This window comes from Mus caroli, chromosome X (genome assembly GCF_900094665.2).
Source record: "Mus caroli chromosome X, CAROLI_EIJ_v1.1, whole genome shotgun sequence".
Lineage (NCBI taxonomy): Eukaryota > Metazoa > Chordata > Mammalia > Rodentia > Muridae > Mus > Mus caroli.
In genome coordinates, this window is record NC_034589.1 from 101,146,969 (window position 1) to 101,158,945 (window position 11,977).

The 11,977-nt window shown below is 38.0% G+C and overlaps 1 pseudogene; it reads right to left on the reverse strand.

Moving 5' to 3' along the window:
* Positions 1-744: 744 nt before the first annotated feature.
* On the reverse strand, positions 745-3,892 carry LOC110286335 (annotated as a pseudogene).
* Between the last annotated feature and the right edge of the window lie 8,085 nt (positions 3,893-11,977).

Here is an 11,977-nt window from a genome sequence, read left to right on the forward strand (position 1 = left end):
GCTTGGATTTTATTATTGATTCTTTTTGTTCTTTCCTATAAGAATTAGAGGTTTTATGTATTGGACATGGTAGATCCCTTGTCACTTTCCTTGGTCATTTATTCCTCTCATAAAATGTATTATTTGATATATTCTCATAAAAATGAGTCCTCTTCTCTCTCTCTCTCTCTCTCTCTCTCTCTCTCTCTCTCTCTCTCTCTCTCTCTGTGTGTGTGTGTGTGTGTGTGTGTGCACATTATGTGAAAATAGCAGCTAGAGTTTTGACATTATATGTCTTCGTTGATCTCTCTCAATTCTATTTTTGAGACAGAATATCTAGTACTGCTTAAATGCTTGGCTGGACTAGATGCCCAATGAAAAGAATCTTCCCTTTGCTTCAATAGTACTGAAGTTACAGATGCCTGCTGTGCCTGGCTTTTGTGTAGGTGCTGGGAATTGAAACTCCATATACATACTGGTGCACTCCCAATTACAAATGAAATGTAATAATTCCTTTAAAAGTGTAGTTAACAATGAACTGTTTTCATGATCACTTGAAGTCATTATTATAAACATCAGTTATATTGTGATTCGTTGCTTGTTTGTTTCTATTATAGATTCATTTATGGATTCCAGCTCTATTTTTATTATTGTTGCTGTTATTGTTGTTATTGAGAGATCTGAAGTGATTTTACTTTTATTTCCTTCACTTTAAGCCAATCATTAAATTTCAAGTGGTTTCTGGAATGGAGGAGAAGGAAGGCATCATTCAGAATGATTGAGGTGGTCTGAGTGGCCCAAGAAGGTGAAGCATGGTAGGCCTACCTGGGGTAGCTGGAGGAGGACAGACTGCAGGTAGGTGGTGGTCCCAGAGCAGCAGAGCCGGTACACAAGTCCTCAGCACGTTCCAGCTTTCACAGCTCAATCATGCCATCACCTACTATGACCAGCGAGTTGGTAATCAGCTCAGCTGCCTTGGAGTCACCCTTAGCAGATATGATGGCTGCTGCCTACTACTGCTCAGCCTTTTCCACCACAAATCTGGCTATCTCCGCTTCCTTCTGAGCCACCTGTTTGGCTTCTACTGCCTCTATGAACTCATTTTGTCAAGGACAGGTCATCAAAGATGAGCTCAGATGTTGCGGCTCATTCTGTGAGGTCATCATTCACCTGCCTGGAGATCAGCTCTCACTGAGTAATCAACTATTCAGCATCGAACCAAGCCATCACCTACTTTGAGGATCCCTGGTGATAGACAGCAGCGCTTGCTCAACATTGTCCTCGCTCTTGCAGGTGTAGATACGAGGAAGCTGGATGGCTACTGGCTGGAAGAGAACGCACTGTGTGATGTTGACATTCTGCAAATCTTTGCTTCCAGTAATGACTGATACATTCCATGGTTGACAGTGGCAGTCAAAAATAATTGGTTTCTGTACCCAAAGGATGAGAAAGTGAGTAGGTCAAAGATGACAGTTCTGTGCCCAGCATCCATACTATATAAAGCAGAGTTTATCACAGATCCTATAATTGCTAACGCCAAGACAAACTAGACTCAGTTTGGCAGCCATGATTCCTTCTGTTGCATCCACTCAGATGTGCTTTCACTCTGATCTCCACATGGTATTTTGTTCCCCATTCTAAGGAGGGATGAAGTATCCACACTTTGGCCTTCCTTCTTCTTGAGTTTCATGTGTTTTGCAAGTTGTATTTTGGGTATTCTAAGTTTCTGGGCTAATATCCACTTATCAGTGAGTGCATATCATGTGAGTTCTTTTGTGATTGGGTTACCTCACTCAGGATGATACCATCCAGATCCATCCATTTGTCTAAGAATTTCATAAATTCATTGCTTTTAATAGCTGAGTAGTACTCCATTGTGTAAATGTACCACATTTTCTGTATCGATTCTTCTGTTGAAGGACATCTGGGTTCTTTCCAGCTTCTGGCTATTATAAATAAGGCTTCTATGAACATAGTGGAGCATGTGCCCTTATTACCAGTTGGAACATCTTCTGGGTATATGCTCAGGGAAGGTATTGCTGGATCCTTCCGTAGTACTATATCCAATTTTCTGAGGAACTGCCAGACTGATTTCCAGAGTGGTTGTACCAGCTTGCAATCCCACCAGAAGTGGAGGAATGATTCTCTTTCTCCACATCCTCACCAGCATCTGCTGTCACCTGAATTTTTGATCTTANCCATTCTGACTGGTGTGAGGTGGAATCTCAGGGTTGTTTTGATTTGCATTTCCCTAACGATTAAGGATGTTGAACATGTTTTTAGGTGCTTCTCAGCCATTTGGTATTCCTCAGTTGAGAATTCTTTGTTTAACTCTGTGCCCCATTTTTTAATGAGGTTATTTGATTTTCTGGATTCCAGCTTCTTGAGTTTTTTGTATATATTGGATATTAGTTCCCTATCAGATTTAGGATTGGCAAAAATCCTTTCCCAATCTGTTGGTGGCCTTTTTGTCTTATTGACAGTGTCTTTTGCCTTACAGAAAGAAGCTATGCAATTTAATGAGGTCCCATTTTTCGATTCTAGATCTTATAGCACAAGCCATTTCTGTTCTGTTCAGGAATTTTCCCCCTGTACCCATATCTTCGAGGCTTTTCCCCACTTTCTCCTCTAATTTCAGAGTCTCTGGTTTTATGTGGAGTCCCTTGATCCTATAAGACTTGAGCTTTGTACAAGGAGATAAGAATAGATCAATTCGCATTCGTCTACAGGATAACCACCAGTTAAGCCAGCACCATTTGTTGAAAAAGCTGTCTTTTTTCCACTGGATGGTTTTAGCTCTTTGTCAAAGATCAAGTGACGATAGGTGTGTGGTTTCATTTCTGGGTCTTCAATTCTGTTCCATTGATCTACCTAAGACAGCATTTCCTATATAGGAAAATGGAGTGATAAACAACATCCATATATCAACATTTTAAAGAAAGGTCACTTTGAGATCTTCAGTGTGTCACAATTCCTTTTTGGGGTTTAGTTTCTACATTTTACAATGTTTTATTTTTATTATTTTTTGAAATAATAATATAATTTTATCGATTTCTTTTTTTCACTTCCAAAACACTCTCATATATCCATACACTTTCCTTATTGTTGCATATATTTCATATATGCATGTGCCCATAAACATATAAGTACAATCTTCACAGTCTGTTTTTTTATTTGTAGATTTTCAGGGATGACATTTTGGTATAGTATTATATCATTCTTTCTTCTGCTTCCACTCCCTCCAACCCCCTCCCATGTCATTCCTCCCATTTCATTTATAATTCATGTCCTTCTTTTCTTTATTATTGTTACACACAAAGAAAGATATATACAAATAAATATATAAATATGATTTGCCGAGTCCATTTGCATTTTAAGGCTGACCACCTGCGTTTGATAACCAATTAGGAGGCTCATTCCCAGGGAGGAATAATTCTGGTGAAGGCCCATGAGATTTTCCCCATGGAGGTATAACACATGTTTTTAGGTTCTTTATTATAATATTCCAATTAAAAATCACTTCTTAGTTTCCTTAAAAGCTTATTAATGTAGGAATACTTCACATGGAAAATCATGGCATAATTATCATAAGCTGCAGATATCAAAATTTTCATTAGAATAAGATAGTGAATCAAGGCTTACTCTGTCAAAGAGACCATTTCACGTCGTCTGTGTTACATTTGTGCTCTGACTCTGAGGGACTGTTTATTTTACCCATTCTTAGTAATGTAATACCAAAGGAAACTGTGGGGTTGCAGATTTTGTGCACCATGGGGTTAAATGTCAACTCAATCACTAATTATTTGATTTTCAGTGAGTTATTTGGTTTTTCCAAGACTTTATTTCCTCAGTAGTAATTGAAGCTATAATTTCTTACCTTGTAGCTCTGGTATGAGGTGGAGAGAAAATACATATTACAACTCTTTCTGCCACAGGCAGTACTTTTCAGATGTGACAGGTACCTTAGTATTGGCAGTCTATGTCATGTGAAGTTGTATTACCACAGATGACTTTATCATTATATGCTTTTATATGATTTTAATGTTTTTAATATTTAATTTATTGTACTTATAAATAGGTTTGCAGTCTGGAAGATGTGGATGGTGACAAAACTTGGAAATACTATTTTCTTGTTGCAGTCTCTTCTCCATATGGTGAAACAATTCAGTGTTGAATTTTCATTTAGATTTAGTGATGTGTGGATGTGAATTTTGACTGTATGTATGTCTATGTACTACTTGCATGCCTAGTGCCTGTGGATTTCAGAAGAAGGCAGCAGATACCCTGGAGCTGGTGTTACAGATAATTGTGAACCACAATGATGGGATGAGGAGTTAAACCCCAGTCCTCTGCAGGAGCAATAATAGATCTGGATCTAGCAAAGTGGTAATAGTTACTCTAATGAGAAGTCGAATTGCCTCTATTTTCTAAGACTGACTTCTGGACCATGTCTTTCTCCTCAGTAGCTTAGATGTTGTGCTAATGGGCCTGTTCTGGTAACTGAAATTTTGCTGATAGTTTGCAGAGGAGCAATGCTGCTAGAGGAAAAAAAAAAAGAACACTGGTCTGGCCTCTTAAAATCAACTGTGTGTTTTCCTGCTCATTTGCTAAAACTTCACACAAATCACTATGTCTTCTGGGCCTCAATTTCCTCTTTACCAAATGAGGTGTTGAAATTTATGGTGACTGGCTTCCTGTTTTATTTCTGCTGCTCAGTTGTTCTGAAATGAGTATTGAGTTTTTTTCAACACACTTCGGGCACAATGATGCAAGTGAGACTAGGGGGTGGGGAGGGAAGAACAGTGTAGATCTTAGAGATGTAAAGATAGAAAAGGCAGGGAATATGCCCCTTTGCCCCCTGCACTTCTACTTTAGGTACTACAACAGCTTTCTTTTGACATTAGAAATTCAAATTATTAGCTCTCTTCCTGGGATGTCTGTAGCATTAGCTTCTCTGTCTCCAGCTTGAAAACTATGAATGTTTCAGTCTATATAATCATATGAAAATTTTTTCATAATGAATTTCTTCCTTTACTAAAGTAATGCTACTGATCCTGTTACTGAGGATCTATGAAAAAGCACACACTATGGCTATCTTTCATGAAAACCACATACAGCCATTGTGTTATGTTTTTCAGATTGGCCCATTTGTTCACTAGTATTGAAAAATTTTATGCCCATATTGTTTGAATTACATTATGAACTCAACAATAGCACAAAACATGTTTTAAGGTTTATTTTGTTTTTAACTCCCCCCCACTGCAATGTTTGCACTGATGTAATAATACCTCTCCATATTCAAGAAAGTAATGATACAGGAATGATAAGCAATTAATTGTAGGTCTACTTTACAATAATTGACATCCATTTTATACAGCTCTAGGTGACTTTATAAGATGTTTTTTTTAAAAAAATGATTAGCTATAGGGAGAAAATACCTCAAGAACAGATAGAACACTCTGGTGACAGCTCATGTATAAAGGGATCCAAGGGGAAAGCAGTACTTCTTTTTCATACACACCTTGGTTTCTTGCTGGTAAGTATCTTTTTATCTACTTGTATTGCTGCCATCTTCACTGACATTGGAACCCAGTTTCTTCAGCCTTACAGTGTATCCTAAAGACCAAGGACTCTCTAGGAATCTTCCATGGAGTCAGCACGAGAGTATGGCCAGAGTAGAGACATCTAGATTTGTATGCTACTGTAGAAATTACTAGGGTCTCAGACTGCCTAGCATGCAGATAGTCACTTATACTACCCAGCCTGAATTGGGTAAGCCAATCTAGTGAATTTCCCTTGTAATATATGTTCACTATATTGGTTCTTTTCCTGTATAAAATTCTGACTAATAAAAGGTTCCAGTCCATTCATTTGGTTCACATGGCTTTAATAGAGTTCGAGGATAAGTTATTTTTAGACTGATGCAAAAATTTCATAATATAGAAGTAATCCTGTTAAAGTGGACAGCTCAGCAGCATCGAGTACTTCATTTATGATGAGGTTACATCATATTAAGCTCATGGTAATTTTAAAATATCGTAAGTCAAATATGAATTTAATACATGCTAATTTAATAACTTCGTAGGAACAGAACTCTGAAGAGTATAGATTGTTTATTGTTGCCATGGTTGCAGGGCTGTCATGGAGCTCAATATTACTGCTGAATATCACAAAAAAAGAGATTATCATACTACATATTGGTAGCCTGAATTCAAAATGTGTATTATGGTTTTTACTGTATATGCATTCCATCATGGTAATGTAAAAGACATATTTTGGTACATCACAAAGTAGATGGCTTTTACATTTAAAATAGGTGCAACCATAACTCCCATCTAGCCATAAATTATTTTCAACTACTCAATGGAAAACTCATATTTGTTAAGTCTCTAAATTCACAAAGTTGCTTTTCTTCTCTGAGTTTTATCTATTCTAGATATTTCATATAAATGGATTCATATAATACATAATTTTTCATGTGTGACTATACTGACTCAGAATAATATTTTAAAATTTAACTTGTACCATAGATGTCATATTTCATTCCTTTTTATGGTAAAATAGTATTAAGTATAATAGCAACAGCCAATTACAGCTCAGCTAGGAGTAGGGCTTTCTTCCCACTTTCTTACATGCTAGGGTTTTATTTGTTTTGAGGTCTTGATACTGTTATCACATCTGTTTTGAGTTTATATGTGCAATTACCACATTGTGTCTAGGAAAATATGTTTTCTTGCAGACATTCTCTGCCTTTGGCTCTAAGAATCTTTTTCTCATTATTCCATAATGTTTCCTGAAGCTTGAGAGGGGAGAATATGCTATAGATATATAATTTAGGGCTGAGTACTCATCAGTCACATATTCTCTGTACATTGACCAGTTGTGGATCTTTGTGTTAATTGATATCTATATACAATGTCACTTTGTCTCTCCCCCCTCATTCAGAGTACTTTAACACTCATGACGAGCCACTATTTTTTCCTTCTCTGTTTTGAGCTTTGTAATATCAGCTTGTCTCTTCTCAACTAGGAAGAAGATGTTGTCACTAACAGATGTTTTAGAGTCGTATGGCTCCAGATGGTAATTGAATGAGGAATTGACTGTCTTTTGTAGGTAGACTAGATGGTTAATAGGTTCTTAATAATGTTTCTTGAACAAGCACTCTCCTTCCTTGACTGATAAACCAGTAAGATACTCAAAATATCAAGTTTAAAGCAAATAAATGTCCCTTTGTATTCCCTAAAAAAAGTTCCCTAAATAGGCTTGAGTCTGTGGCACTAATATATGGGTATAATGAATAAGTCTTTAGGAATTGTTTTAATATTAGTTCCTTTTATCAGAATAATAGTAGTACACTCTCCTGTATTGTTCACAACCTATCTAGTCAGATGTTCTTGGCCCTGATTATGGTGCCAGGTATCTTGTGGAGTAGGACTTTAATCCATCCACATAGCAATAGGTAAATGGATTGAGCTGGAAACATTATAAACATGATGAGATACAAAGTGACAAACATGATTTCTTTTATTTATGGATGTTAGCTTTAAATATTAGGTATGTGTGTTCCATTTGGAATACACAGAAAGGTAAGTAAATGTGCAAGCAGCCATAGAGAAAGAACTCTTTTAAGAGAGAAAAGTAAGAACAGAGCAATACAAAGGGGATAAGAGGAATAGTGGAACAGGAAGTGCTAAATGGGTTAAGAGATGAGAGGACAGGACAGAAAATATGTAATGGGATGAAAGGTAACTAACACTAAATATTTTCTGAAAAAGTCGTATGAAAACCCACTACTGTAGAAGGCAACACAAATACAAGCACACATATACAAAGGACTTTAAATCACAGTTACACCATGATTGGCAGTAATTCCTCTACTAGACATCACAGGGGAACAGATAAAAAATTTCAGTGTCAGGATTGAGATACATCTACTGGGATTGTTGGCCAGTGAACTTTCATAGACACCATAATATTACAGGCTATTTCTAGTGCTCTTGATGACTCTCTGGAACTTACCAGTAAGACCTTATTGTTGAAGATTCCACATACTTCAGTCAAGGAACATGGAAAAATCAATCTCTCAATTACCTAGAACTTTCATTCCAATGACTAGCTGTCATAGTTCTGGAAGATTTTATGTGTGCTACCAGAGGAGAATAAAAGTCAGTCTGAGACAGATGTGAAGCCTGAAAGTACAATATTGACTTGCTTAGCAAGATATGCCTACCTGTGCAATAGCATCATGAATGTCATGGTAATAACTAAACTTCTTCCTTTTAAAATTAGTTTGTCTATGTTATTTATTTAGATAAGTTTTTTCCACTTTTGAAGAAAATAACATTAGGATTTTAATAAAGATTTCAAGAAAGCTATGGGCTATTTAGGGACTATTGGCATTTCTAACAATCTTAATTCTTACAACCTACAGTTATGGGTTGCTTTTTCATCGATTTAGGTCTTCTTAATTTCTTCCAGCAGACATTTCTAGTTTTAAGTGTACATGCCTTTTCTGCCTATATTAGTTATCTTTCATAGTTATGATAAACATCATGACCAAAGCACTGTATGGAAGAAAGGGTTGATTTGGGTTTGTGGTTCCACAGAGATAGATGTGGGGAATCAGGGCACCAAGTAGAAGGTACAGTGTCAGGAATGGGATGATGAGAGATCACCTCCTTTACTGTATGTATAAGACAGAGAGTGGGACAGTCCCAAGTTCCCCAGAGGACTCTCCATGACACTCGAGCCCCAGGACACCCAGGATCTTGGGATCACTGGTGAGTGGAATGCAACATCTGTTTCAAAACAACCCAGAGGGGCTTGGGCCAGCAGGAATAGGGACACAGGAAACCTACCCACCCAGCAGCTGAGGTTCTTTCCTGTGAGAGACAGCTCCTCACCACATTGGGTGCTAACTAGGCAGACAGTCTCACAGTCTCCAGAGGACTCTTCATGCTGCAGGGGCCCTAGCACACCCAGGATCTTAGGATTACTGAAGAGAATCCACCTCCAGAGAGGGCTCTGACCTGGGACTCAGGTGAGAGCGCCATCTTGTATCCCAGGTCTCTCAGAGACCAGTCATCGCAGAAGAGCACGTGGTCCACAGAAGATATAGAGCTTCTTGGACAGGGTCACTTCAGGCCTTCATCCTCAGCCAGGAGGCAAAGCTGAGACCCAGACCTCTGGCTACCTTCCCAGCTAGAGGAGGGTGGGCCTCCAGGGAAGGCTGTGACCCTGGGACTCAGGTGAGAGCATCATCTTGTCTCTCAGAGAACAGTCCATGCAGGAGAGCTCATGGGCCACAGAAGAAACAGAGCTTCTTGGACAGGTTCCCTTTGGGCACTCATCTTCAGCCAAGAGGTGAATATGATCTCCAGACTCTATGTACCTTCCCTGCAAGAGGAGAACTTGCGTGCAGAGAGTGCTCTGACCACTGGGATTCAGGAGAGAGTTGGAATCCCAGGAGTGTTGACAGAGGCTAACAGAATCACAGGAGGAACAAGATCCCGCCAGAGGCAGCTAGAACATCTAACACCAGAGATGACCAGATGGTGAAAGGCAAACGAAAGAATCTTACTAACAGAAACCAAGACCACTGGGCATCATCAGAACCCAGTACACCCACCACAGAGAGTCCTGGACACCCCAACACACTTGAAATACAAAATTCAGATTTAAAATAATAACTCATGATGCTGGTAGAAGATTTTAAGAAGGGCATTAATAACTCACTTAAAGAAATACAGGAGAACAATGCTAAACAGGTAGAAACCCTTAAAGAGGAAGCACAGAAATCCCTCAAAGAATTACAGAAAAACACAGGTAAACAGGTAGAAACCCTTAAAGAGGAAACACGAAAATCCCTTAAAGAATTACAGGAAAACACAACCAAACAGGTGATGGAATGGAACAAAACCATCCAAGATCTAAAACTGGAAGTAGAAACAATGAAGAAAATGCAAAGGGAGCAACTCTGGAGATAGAAATCCTAGGAATGAAATGAGGAGCCATAAATGTGAGCATCAGCAACAGAATACAAGAGATGGAAGAGAGAATCTCAGGTACAGAAGATTCCATAGAGAACACGGACACAACAATCAAAGAAAATACAAAATGCAAAAAGATCCTAACTCAAGACATCCAGGAAATCCAGGACACAATGAGAAGACCTAAGGATAATAGTTATAGACGAGAATGAAGATTTTCAACTTAAAGGGCTAGTAAATATATTCAACAAAATTATAGAAGAAAACTTCCCTAACCTAAAGAAAGAGATGCCCATGAACATACAAGGTGCCTACAGAATTCCAAATAGACTGGAGCAGAAAAGAAATTCCTTCTGACACATAATAATCAGAACAAGAAATGCACTAAATAAAGATAGAATATTAAAAGCAGTAAGGGAGAAAGGTCAAGTAACATATAAAGGCAGACCTTTAGAATTACACCAGAATTCTCACCAGAGACTATGAAAGCCAGAAGATCCTGGACAGATGTTATACAGACTCTAAGAGACAACAAATGCCAGCCAAGGCTACGATACCCAACAAAACTCTCAATTACCGTAGATGGAGAAACCAAAGTATTCCATGACAAAACCAAATTCACACAATATCTTTCCATGAACCCAGCCCTTTAATGGATAATAAAAGGAAAACACCTAAACAAGGACGGAAACCATGTCCTAGAAAAACCAAGAAGGTAATCCCTCAACAAACCTAAAAGAAGACAGCCACAAGAACAGAATGCCAACTCTAACAACAAAAATAACAGGAAGCAACAATTACTTTTGCTTAATAGCTCTTAATATCAAAGGACTGAATTCCCCAATTAAAAAGAAAAACATAGACTAACAGACTGGCTACATAGATAGGATCCAAAATTTTGCTGCACAGAGGAACCCCACCTCAGGGCCAAAGAGATACACTACTTCAGAGTAAAAGACTGGAAACAATTTTCAAAGCAAACGATCTGAAAAAACAAGCTGGAGTAGCTGGTCTAATATCGAATAAAATCGACTTTTGAGCCCAAAGTTACCAAAAAAGACAAGGAGGGGCACTTCATACTCATCAAAAATAAAAACTTCCAAGATGAACTCTCAATTCTGAATATATATGCTCCAAATGAAAGGGCAGCCACATTCATTACAGAAACTTTAGTAAAGCTCAAAGCACACATTGCACCTCACACAATAATAGTGGGAGATTTCAACACCCCACTCTCATCAATGTACAGATCCTGGAAACAGAAACTAAACAGAGACACAGTGAAACTCACAGAAGTTATGAAACAAATGGATTTAACAGATATCTACAGAACATTTTATCCTAAAACAAAGGATATACCTTCTTCTCAGTACCTCATGGCACCTTCTCCAAAATTGACCATATAATTGGTCACAAAACAGGCCTGAAAAGATACAAAATTATTGAAATTATCCCATGCACCCTATTAGATCACCACGGACTAAGGCTGATCTTCAATAACATTATAAATAATAGAAAACCAACATTTACAGCGAAGCTGAACAACACTCTACTCAATGTTAACTTGGTCAAGGAAGAAATAAAGATGGAGATTAAAGACTTTTTAGAGTTTAGTGAAAATGAAGCAACAACATACCTGAATTTATGGGAAACAGTGAAAGCAGTCCCAAGAGGAAAACTCGTAATTCTGAGTGATGTCAAAAAGAAACTAGAGAGAGTATATACTAGCAGCTTGACAGCACACCTAAAAGCACTAGAACAAAAGGAAGCAAATTCACACAAGAGGAGTAGACAGCAGGAAACAATCAAAATCAGGGCTGAAATCAACCAAGTGGAAACAAAAAGAACTATACAATGAATCAACCAAACTAGGAGCCTGTTCTTTGAGAAAATCAACAAGATAGATAAACCCTTAGCCAGACTCACTAGAGGGCACATGGAAAGCATTCTAATTAACAAAATCAGAAATGAAAAGGGAGACATAACAACAGATCCTGAAGACATCCAAA